Below are 8,405 nucleotides of genomic sequence, written 5' to 3'. Positions count from 1 at the left end.
GCTCCGTGCTGAATTGACTGGTGCCCTGAGTTTCCTCCATTTTGGGATGCCCAGGCCCTGTTATTGGAATCGGTAGATTCCTGATGGGGACAAAATGGCCCCCATGGCCTCTTGCCTTCCATCGCCTGTTACCTTGATCTTCCCGAAGTCCCGGGAAGCCCTGACTCTGTCCCTTCCCCCCGACTGGCTGTTGGGTGGAAGTTCCATGTATGGTAGTGTGGGGAAGTGCTAACCAGACTGGCTGGAGCCTTCCCAACGACCGTATGTTGTGGGTACGCCTGTGGGTGGCACCTGGGTGAATGGAGTGTGTGACGAATATGCACTTCTTGTTGTGGATGTCTAGTTTCTGGTGTTTGACACAATGACTGAGACAGCCCTGCCCGAAACTGCTATGAATGCAGTGTGTAGTATTGAATGGCAGAGTGCTTGTCTGAATCCACATTCTGTGTTGTGAGTGTCTGGATGGAGAAGAATGGCCTGAATGCACCGTGTGCCTTATTGGCTGACAGACTGCTGAATGCCCTTCGTAGTGATTGGATGCTCGAGTGTGACCCAGCGGAATGAATGGGAGATCACCCGTATATCTGGGGACCTCTCACTACTAGGAATCGTGTTCAGAAGTGTTCAGAGCTGAAGTCCAAACTACAAAGAGTAACTGGAGTGAAACTCACGCTTGACCTTGAATCCCTGCTGGAAGAGAAGAATTGCTGTTGCTCTCCTTCATCAATCTGAAAGCTGCTGTGTCTCCAAGGACTGACCCAGAGAGGATCTGGTAAGGCGCCCTCCTCCCGAGCTACGAGGGACCATTGTGCACCAGCTGATCTTTGCCAAAGCTCCCTGGTAGACAGACCTACGATGGGCTGTCCGCCTGAGATGGGGACTGCCGCGGAATCCTAAAGAGAAGTGCCCAGACTGTTGTCCACCACTGTCGACGACCGCTGTCGCCGACCGGTTCCGCCATGCTCCCGTTGCCTAAGAACCTTTGATCCAAGGACGATCTCATCTGCATCACCACCCGTCTGATCCCGCTGGAGAAGGCCAGGTGGTCGATGCGCCGAGGAGCATCTGTCAGAGGGTTTCCCGCCACCCAAACACCACAGAGATTCCGACGACTCGATGCCCTTGCTGGGCCACAGTTCTTCAAACTCTTTGCGGTCCAGAACTATCGACACAGAGGTGCCCCGCAGGCCTCTTCCTTGCAGGACTTTTACGCTTCCCCGTCGACGAGCACCGCTAGGAACGAAGCTGCCACTTCACCGTCATAGCTCACCCTGCTGTCCGTCAGACGTTCGACGACCTGTGACTCCTGCCTTAAAAGGAAGGCACTCGAGAAGGGCTGTTGATTCCCCGACGAGGAATGCTACAACACCAGGTACTTTGGGGTTGCAGAACTATTGGAAAGTCTCTTGTGAACAATATATGGACTGGGCTTGTGATATATCTTTATTCTACAGGTTGCCCAGGTGGGGGGATCTCCACCCAGAACTGTGTCTCGGTAGCAGGGGCAGTATTCTACCAATTGTTCTAACCAACTGCTTTCCTCTTATCTCTATTGTTGGTTTCCCTTATGAACTGATTTGTTTGCCAGTTAACTATACAGTTGATGCACTTTAAAGCAATCTAATAGTAATTGTCGTACCACGTACAACTGTATATTTGCCATTTTAGATAACCAAGTACAAAGTGAGTTATCGTGATATTGTATATGACTTTGAAGATTAATTATATAAAGACTGTGTTTTAACTGATACAGTGTGCGGACATGCCTTTGTGGGTGCTTGGGGACTACACTGTACTTAATAACCTGCCTGCATCACCTCCTGAGAAGCTAGGCCTTGATTGCTCGACCACGCACCAATTATAGAGAATCTTGGCAGGGGTCCTCTGTGCCTCTCCTCTACCAAATAGAGAGCGGAAGTACAGTCCCCCTCCGGTCCCTCACACGAGGATCGTGTTTGATTCTGAGAAGAGCCATTGTTGTGACTATGCTGTTGTGACTATGCTGCTCTGTCAGCTAATTTAGCTATAAAACAGTTGTTTCAAATGTGTCTGTAGTTGGTTGGAACAAGAGGGTCAAGGGAGGTCTTTTTAAGGAGAGGCTTGATGTTTGAGGCCTTAAATTCTGCTGGAAAAGTACCAGAAGTGAGTGATGATTTGATGATGTATTTTGCTAGGTCACCAGACAAGTGGCTGTCAAGATTCCATTTAGCAATTGGCGGTGGTTGAGGCGCAAGGGTCCACAGGAGATCCTGAGGCCCAGCTGAGTGATTGTAGCTTAAGGAATTCTGGTGGTGGGGGTTGGTGAGAAGGTAGAGAAGAGTGGGAGGGCAGAGGATGGCTCTAATATTGTGGGCAAGGTTGGGGAGAGTGATGAGATTTTAAAATGGATGCAATTGTCTCTCTTGGGCTGTGATGTAGAGATGGTCTGAGAGGGAGTCACAGAGTGATTGGGTGTGGCTGGGAGTGTTGGTAGTGCACGTAGAGGCACTGCACATAGAGATGAGCTTGAAGAGTTCCCTCGATGGGTGCAGAGCTTTGGAGATTCTGTTCCAATATTAGGATTTTTTGGCTTTGATATGACATGATATGATTTGGTATTTATAATGCGCGTGTACACAAGTGTTTCTAGGCGTGACAAGACAAGGAGGGGGAAACAGAGTGAGGACAAAACAACAATCCTACTAGGCCTTGTGTCATTCAGATCGCACAAGTGCTGGCAAGTGGAAGGGGAGAAGTGCCGAGGGGGTTGATGTAGAAGTGCAGGTAACTCAAAAGTGCAGCCAGCAGGTGGCTCAGTGCATGTAAATCAGAAGTGCAGATTAGAGGGACTGTACGGTTACAGATACAGACCACAAGTACAGGGGGAGCCAAGAGGCAGCGTGAGGTGCAACCAGACATGCATGGACCTGGGCCCAAGTTCAAACGGTGGCCAGGTGACCAGTGCATGCAGCAGTCGGGACATCAGCAGGGGAGAGGAAGAGAGAAAACAGAAGCGAAGAGGAAGGTCTTGAGTTGCTTCCGGAACCAGAGGTGGCTCTGCTTAAGTTTGAGAGAGGCAGGGAGGCTGTTCCAGAGGGATAATAATAATAATAATTTGGTATTTATATAGCGCTACGAACCCTAGGGTATCTGAGCGCTGCTTATTATTACCCACAGTGTGTGGTGCTCATTTATCGACCGCAGAAGGATGAAAGGCTGAGTTTGGCCCTGCCGGGATTCGAACTTGTGTTAGCAAGCTCTGCACGGATGTCAAAGCGAGCACTCTACTCACTGTGCCACTTGACCGGCTTAGGATGTAGAGGAGGAGCTAAATGCCTCTACCAGAAGTCCCACCCCAATTCTTCCTATATGTTGGAAGCTGTAAATTGCAACATGCACAATGCCAGTATTAGTATCTTTTCCACAAAGAATCCTCGAAACAAGGTGTCCACTAAGAAATACATACGTAACATACCCATGGCGAAATGATAGCCTTTTAAAGGAGGTTCTCAAAGAAGTGTGAAGTGGTAAAGGCAAGAGCCTGGTGACGTCGCATGAAGCAGAAATGATGCACCAAGAAAAGATGCCGAAGAAAAAAATATATAGACCTTATAGATTCTGATGACGAAATGAAGAGATAAGCAACATTTCAAGTGCAAGACTGAAGATCGCACAAACAAAAGCAGTGACGAAAGTGCAAATCGCTTTGCAACTCTACAGATACCAAAACGCAAGTAGGCTAAGAAATCATAAGGCTGGCTATACATAGTGAATAGGTTGCAGGCGATGCTGCCAATATATATATGTGTGTATAGAATCTGGGTGTTCCGCGTCATCTTTAAGGCAAACTAGGACCCCATGATCGAGAAAGGCTGAAAGTGTGGTGCAGCAAAGAAGAAAACAGCTGACAGTGAAGGAAGAATCGAGAAGGCTCCTCTGGCCCAGTGTCATGAGCTGAAGCAGCCAATAAACTGGTTATCTATTTGAGAAGATACAATTAACGTGAGAAGCAAGACGAGCTCCTGTTGAGGTGTAATGGAAAAACAGTATGAGTGCCAGGTTTTATTCATTTAATTGTATTAAATATGAAGAAGGAGCTCAAAACACAGTCTCCTGTCACATGGTCCACATGAAAATAGACTTTGGGAAAGTTATACCGAGACGAGAAGATAAGGCTGTGCCCACACTCCCTTTTATTCCCCGAGAGGGGAGGCTACTGCAAAACTGAGTTCAAAGACTAATTGAATGGCAGACTACAGGAGTGATGATGGATGTTGGGCTAATTGGGTGGAAAGGTATGGTCAAGCCCAGCCCTCCAGCACAGAGGACAGCAGTTTGTGTGCTGCTAGCGAGTGGAATTTTCCAGCAGGGTACAAGCGTGCCAACCAATTGTAGAGGGCCATGTAGCGAAAAGCCCTAAAGTTTGAGAGCCAATGAAACGTGTATTTCATGACAACAAAGATGACGTGCACTAGGGGTGGGCATAGCTGTCCACCTTACCTTGGAGACCCAATTACAATCCCGTCCCCCATATAAAGTATAGTTAGATGTTCCCCGTAGACCAAACCCCAAGTAGGTTTTTCTTGTTTTGCCACGTAGTAGGATGTCATGTATGACACATATTTGTTATAAAAATGTGTTTTTTCATGTGATGCTTCGAGAGAAATACTTGTGCGGCATCCTTGATGCCTGTTGTACTCCCTGTTTTAGATAATTACCTATTAAAATAGTTAAGTTTTGCCAATTTCCTGAGGCAGTCTGATTATTGGTGTCAGAGTAAATTCTGTATCCCCACCCATCTAATAAATAAAAGGGCCTATGGGCTCACTTGGTAGCAGAAACAGGATGGTTTAGATCTGTTGACCAGTTGGTCTTTAGTATTTAGTATTATATAGAATTATTGCAAGAAAATCGATACAGGTGGGACGGGTCCCTCTTTCATGAAATCCCTCCTGTTTTCGTCTGGCGCTGAGCGGACGTGACGATGGCCGATTGGAGGAGTGGGACGATACCGAAGGTCTTGAGCTTGAAAGTGAATGGTGAGTAGATTGATGGGAATGGCAAAACAAGGGAATGTGATTGTAGTAATGTAGAGAAGTAACGTGGGGTTGTCTAGTATAAACGAGGAAAGCGTTTGAACGAGGAGCGTTCTGTAGAGCCCAGTTTCCTACCTCAAGGCAGGTTCAGAAGGAGTCATTTTGAAACCCTAAGAGAGTAATTAGCCGGCACATAAACAGGTCTATGATAGGAAATGACTCATACTCTGATAGGGGTATTTTAGGGGCTAGGAGAAAGGGAGCACCATGGTGAAATATTTGTAAAGTCGACTAGTTTGTCTGTTTGTGTATTTTTTTAATTGAAAAGAGGTGTCGAAGAGAGACAAGAGTAAAACTGTGATGTTAAAAAAAGAGATAAAAGTTGTTATCTACCTTTTTAGTCACGGCACCGACCGAAAAAGTAGATTGAGGTAATTGGGAAGTAAAGGCTTTGAGCGGCGAGGTTGGAGCGCGCTCATATTTGTTGTTTTTCTGAAACGTAATTGTATAAAACGGAGGTAAATATTGACAGTCAATTGAGACTCATCACAATGGGAGACATTACTCCACTGATGCATTTGTGCAAAACACTGCCAAAACATGCACAAAGCTCAAACAGTATAGTGCGGAATGGGTAAAGGATACAGCAAACAAAATGTTCATGCCATGGCCACAAGGGGGTTCACTGTCAAAAGCGGTTTTGGAATATATGACCATATAAATGCATGCTGCGTACACGGGAAAGAAATTGGAGAAATGGCTAGCTATTTTAGAGATCTGGAAGATGTATCAGGAGGAGAGAGAGGATCCGCCTCCTGAGGATTGGATGCTTAATCAGTGTAAGAAGAAAGGTGCTGTGCCTTCTGCTCCCCTTACCTGACTGAGATAAAAGACGTCAGTACAGAAAGAGAAAAATGGTATCCATTGAAGGAACTGAAAGCAGTGACAGAGTATAGTAACCTGATACACGAACCGCCTGCTTATAGCAGTGATGATAGTCCAGAAGAGTTTAGAAGAAAGGAAGATATCTTTAAGGTCTTAAAGGACAAAGAGGAGAAAAGCGATCAACCAAATATGTCAACAGAAATAGAATGAGAGATTAAGAGATGGAAATGAGCGAAGGATAAAGCTGACGAAGAACAAGTAGATGGGTGGACAGATATTGCTCAAACTCGATGGGAAAAGTATTGAGGAAGTTAGGCAAAGGGAAGACCAAGACGAACAGGATAGAAAAGACAAGGAAGGAGAAAAACGATTGAAAGAGGATGAATGCAAGAAAAAGAGCAGGCAGAGATGAGAACAAATATACCAGGAACAACAGCAAAAGAAGGAAGAAAGGTCAGAGGAGCAAAGGAAGTATGACAACAGGCAAAGAGCAATCGAAGAATGAGATAGGAAAGAAAGAAAAAGAGAAGAGGAGGAAGCGCAGAAATTACAGGATAAAAGAATGAAAAGACGACGAGAAGAAGAAGATCGTCGAGCAAATGAGAGAAGGGAATAAAAAAGAAGGGAAGAGGAGAGAGTTAGATGGGAAAAAAGTGAAGTGAATTAGATATTGATTACATCCAGACAGAGTTAATGGAACCAAGTCCAGTGATGTCCTGGGGTGATATGGAGGAGTTCCTCCAATCGCAGGGAGCAACGCCATGGTCATCAAAAGTTACATTAGATGAGAACTTTCATAAAGTATGAATTGGAGATAGAATCAATAAAGCCTATGAGGTTATGAGAGCGAAAGGCGAATCGGGAAGCAGGGGAAAAGAAGATTGATCCATAGTCACCCAATCACGGGGCAAAGAAGGAAGCTCACTTGGTTTTGAGCATAGAGCTTTATCTCTCAGCAGACTAACCTTAGACAAGGGTGGAGGGGATGAGAGCCATACTAGTCGGGGACTAGATATGTCAGACGAAGAAAGAGAAGCCTTCCGTGGGTAGGAGGAAAGAAGTGTATGCGGTCCTGAGGGATGTCTGCAGACAGACAAGGAAGTAAAATGGTACTATCTAGAGCAGCCTAAGGATAGGACGCCAAAGCTATAGCGTATCCAGAGTGACCTAAAGGACGATCGCATAGCGAGAGGGGCGAGTCAGCAACATATTTGATCAGGCTGAGGTCATTGCCATGTAGAAGACAATCAGGAACCATTGTCCTCACTATGTACTGACAGACAATGGGAGCAGAATGCGGATTTGGGGTTACGCAGTTCCCTTTATTGGAGAAAGGAGGGCCAGACCACAGTACATTCCATGACATCAAATGGATAAGGATAATTTAAGGTGTAAACATCCTAGTTTAACAGCGGGTGCGGGAAAATAGAATTATGAGCTCGAGAAAATGACAGGGAAATACCTTAGCAATAGGGGACATTAAGGGTATACTTGCAGCCATTCTTGGGGAAAGGGCTAATGACATTTGGACGAGATCAGGCTATTCAAGTGTCACGGCACAGAACACAGTGCATGATGGGGCGCCATTTAATAATTGTAGAGCAGCTGTCTGGAGAGCGCTCAGGGTACAGTATCCTGATACGTCAGACATGGGTGCAATCATGGCACGCAAGATGACAGAAGATGAAGATCTGTTTACTTATATTCAACGCATTCAGGAATGGTGGACTCTTGAAATGAGGGAGCCGTAGGGGAAATCAGTGGCAGTAGTTTACCACATTTTGTGTAAGGGATAGCCTTAGCCGGTACAGAGGCAACTCAAGAAATTAGTGGGAATGGAAGCGAAGCCATGGGCAGAGATAGATTTGACTATAGTGCATCAATGTTGAATTCTGCATGAGAAAATAAGAAGCAGGAAGATGCTAGAAAACTTGAGAAATTGTGGAAGTATGCCATGGAAGCGGCAGTACTGACAAGCGGAGAAGAATTGGAAACGCAGCAAGAAGTAGGTACATCACAAGCAAATAATCAACGACAAATTTAACAAGGAGGGAATGGGCTTATGCCGCGAGGCAGAGGAATGGGCTACAGAGGAAGGGGTTGTTTTCAAAATAATCAAGGAGGTTTTCAGAATAACCAAGGTGGGTTTCATAATGTGCAGAATGATAATGAGAATATGCAAGGGGGACAAATCGGAAGATTCCCTCCTGTTTGTTGGACATGTGAAATGACAGGGCACATTGCGCGAACATGAGGAAGCCAAGGGTATATACAGAATGGGAAATACTCAAGAGGGGGACAGCTTATCCTCCAGCATATAGCTCACAAGCTAGGGATGGGTTCGCCCAAGATCAGACAGTGTATCAAGCACAAGCGCCACAAATTCAACAGGCAATGCAACCACAGCAAGCACAATTGAATCCGCTGCAAGGGCAGTCACAGCACGCACCCATGCAGATGCAGCAGAATGCAAACACAGGACAGCTAATGATATCTAGAGTAGGG

Source organism: Ambystoma mexicanum, chromosome 9 (assembly GCF_040938575.1).
Source record: "Ambystoma mexicanum isolate Mex_15411 chromosome 9, UKY_AmexF1_1, whole genome shotgun sequence".
Classification (NCBI taxonomy): Eukaryota; Metazoa; Chordata; class Amphibia; order Caudata; family Ambystomatidae; genus Ambystoma; species Ambystoma mexicanum.
The sequence above is the reverse complement of the archived record's forward strand: the minus strand, read 5'-3'. Positions refer to the sequence as shown.